This window comes from Trachypithecus francoisi, unplaced genomic scaffold (genome assembly GCF_009764315.1).
Source record: "Trachypithecus francoisi isolate TF-2019V2 unplaced genomic scaffold, Tfra_2.0 Lachesis_group10, whole genome shotgun sequence".
Taxonomy (NCBI): Eukaryota; Metazoa; Chordata; class Mammalia; order Primates; family Cercopithecidae; genus Trachypithecus; species Trachypithecus francoisi.
This window is the reverse complement of record NW_022681455.1, coordinates 103,828,916-103,832,357: the sequence shown is the minus strand read 5'-3', so window position 1 is coordinate 103,832,357 and position 3,442 is coordinate 103,828,916. Positions and strand designations below refer to the sequence as shown.

The 3,442-nt window shown below is 34.9% G+C and overlaps 1 pseudogene; it reads left to right on the top strand.

Moving 5' to 3' along the window:
- The first annotated feature begins 1,279 nt into the window (after positions 1-1,279).
- On the top strand, positions 1,280-1,678 carry LOC117088775 (annotated as a pseudogene).
- The last annotated feature ends 1,764 nt before the right edge of the window (positions 1,679-3,442 follow it).

The following is a 3,442-nucleotide window of genomic DNA, read 5'->3' as shown; positions in this document are numbered from 1 at the left end:
CTTATGTGGATATAATTTTTTTAGTATAATTGGGTATCCTTATAACATAATTCTTCTATTATTGTTTTATGTAATCTAATATTCTATATATGTTAACTTTGTTTTAAACTGCTAAAAAAATTAAAGAAGAAAAGATACAAAAATATAATTTTATATTATCTACATGTTTGTCATTTTTGTGATCTTTTCTTTCAGTAGATCATATTTTCATTTTGATATCATACCCTTTCAAACCAGAGATTTCCCTTTCCTATTTCTTTTCGTGCAGGTAGGCCAATGATTTTTTTCCTTTTACTGTGCTTGTAAACCCTTTTATTAAAGCTAGTTTGTCCCCTGTTCCTGTTTGAAGTCTCACATAAGTCTTGCTCTTCTTTGTTCAATCTTAGTTAATAAGTTAGCTTGTCATTTCCAAGCCTCAACAGCAATAGTTTAACAATTAAAATGTTGACGCGAGTGTAATAACCAGCACTCTGGTCTTAATTTGTAGTGGTATCTTCTCTACTCTCCCAACTCTGGCTCATGATAGGTAGAAAGTCTGCATTGTGACCTGGGGTTGGGTTTACATTATCTATTTCCTTTGCATTCTTTCCCTATTGCCATCCTCTAAGTTTTTAGCTGCGCATTTGTTTTAATTTCACCAGGTTCTGAATATGTATTTGTGTACTGGGAGTAGGGAGGTCATGCGTGGTAGTTAAGAAGGCAAAAAAAAAAAAAAAAAAAATCTAACTTGATTGACACTGCTGTAGTTTTTGTCACTAAAATCTTCCTGGAGGCAAATTTAACATTGACTACGTTTTCCATGGAGTGATCTTTGAAGTCTGTTTTAAACCACTATCACTATGACTATCTCACTTTCATATCAATGTATCAGATGAGAATACAGTCTTGGGAAGCCTCTGATTCTTGGTCTCTCATTCTTAGAGACCCATATGAAACATAATTCCCCTTTTCAGGCCCTCATAGTCTCTCTCAACATCCATTGATCCCTGTAGCATTTTCCCAGCCTCTTCTCTACCATTAAAACTGGAAATGTGATGTAGATGGTCAGTGGGCAAAAAATTACTTCCTACATTTTAGTTTGTTATGCTGTTGCTATGGGCTTGCCTTATAACTCTGGAATTCAGGGGCATAAATTAGAAACCAGATAATTGTGTTCCCCTACTCCAGGCCATCACTCTAGGTTTGAGTGAGGAAGCATCTACTCTCTCCATTCCAAAGCCACCTAGTTTCTCATTTAAAAATTACTGTTTAACTCTTTCTGTCATCTTTCTGTGCCACAATGGTGCACATGAATGTCTTGACTAATGCTCTCAAGAGCATCAACAATGCCGAAAAGGGAGGCAAATGCCAGTTTCTCATTAGGTTGTGCTCCAAAGTCATCATTCAGTTTTTTCAGTTTCCAACTGTGATGATGAGGCATGGCTACACTGGCAAATCTGAAATCACTGATAGTTGCAGAGCTGGGAAAATTGTCGTGACCCTCACAGGCAGGCTAAACAAGTGTGGAGTGATTAGCCCCAGAGTTGATGTAAAACTCAAAGGTCTAGAAAAATGACAGAATAATGCGCTCCCAGTCCTCCAGTTTGGTTTCATTGTACAAACCTCAAGGGGTGTCATGGACCATGAAGAAGCAATATGAAAGCACACAGGAGGAAAAGTCCTGGGATTCTTTTTCTAGAGATGCAATACATGTTTACAAATAAAATGCCTCATGGACTCTGAAAAAAGGATTACCCTTTAAATTACTAACTACCTCAGACTTTCTATATCGTGACATTTGCATTGAGATAAGGATAACAAAACTGGTTTCTGATCAAATTTCAATGATATCTGTGTCTTTGAAATGAGAGTCTAGGCTTTCAAGGGACTATTTCAAATGGGAAAATATTCAGTTGTATATATGAGCTTACAGATTTTAGATAATTTAGTCACAGTAGTTGCTAGTTATAAACTAATATTAACTGTTTAAGTTATGCTTTTAAATTAGCTTGTAAGATCAAAAATATTACAAAATTGATTATCAGTAATTTGATATTCTCTTTAAGACTTATTTCATTAACAAGAAGGATTTTCATCTCAGGCAACTGTAGCCCTGGTGTGTTCATTGTTACAAACACCAGATGCTCCCCCTTTACTTCTCATAGTCATTTCCCTTCTTTTAAGGTTGTCTATCCATCAATATCATCAGACTAAATCACCTTGGACTAGGCCCATCAAAGGCTCTGTTGGCAATGTCACTGGGACCATTTGCAACCTAATTAATCTATCTTTGTGGTGCCTCAAAACAGCACACACACTGCCTTAATTGCTACAACCTCACACCCACTGGGGACCACAAACAGAGAATAAGCAGATTCTGTTACACCCTGCAACTCCTGCATTAGCATCATTTACTGCAAGATTAATGAGAGAAGCTGAGAAAGCCAGAAGTGTGGAGCAAAACCATAGGTTTGGGCTTGAGAAAACTTCCCATGCCACTTATATAGGGCAACAACTTGACTACTAATGTAAGAGTTAAAAATTTACACACTTTAGACACATTACTTACTGTCAACGAACTTTACAAAGTTTTTAACCTGATATTACTATTATTCTAAATACCTTCAAAATTAAAACTCTTTTTCCTTAAATGTTTAAATTGTACTTTTATGTGAAGTAATCACATTTTGTACATATATATTAATTTTGTTGAGGACGTATTTATGATGATTAATGTGCTGGATATAGTGATTCTGAAAGGAAAAACATGTTTAGACTGTAAACATTTCTAAAAATGACTATATTAAAAAGTACATTCAACCAAAAGCAAAAATAAATAAATATCAACAGCAACAAAAGCAACAGCAAAAATTCCTGAGTGCTTGATTTCGAATCATGGTTCTTTGAATTTGAAATCTTCTCATGTTAATATTTTAGACTTGTTATGTAAGCTGTATATATAAAATCTTGTATATCCCCAAAACAACATTAATATATGTTTTAATTTTTCTAATTATCAAAAAAGAAATATTTGTATTCCATAAGAAAGTACCAACTCATTTCTTGAAATGAAAGAGTCTCTTATTGAAGCATGATTCAATTTTATCTGCCAAAATTTCATTGACTTGTTAAAAAGTACATATGTGGAATAAAGTCAAATTCACATTTAGATTGTGGCTTCCTAATGGAGTGGAAAAAACAGAGGATGTGATGCTTGGAGCCATAGGCTTGAGCCTGCAAGTCATCTTCACTTGTGATCACTTCCCTGGTATTCAGAGGTAGGGTAGAGAAGAAGGAAATTTTGCCTCACTCAATCCCTGTATCTTCCTAAGAATCACTGGGAGAATGGATGCCAATGTAATTAGAAACCGTGGGGTCATTCCCAAGCGGTAATTTATTTTGAAAACCATTTGCTTTCTCAAATATACAGAGAAATAGATTATCCCCATCTATTTTTCAAAGT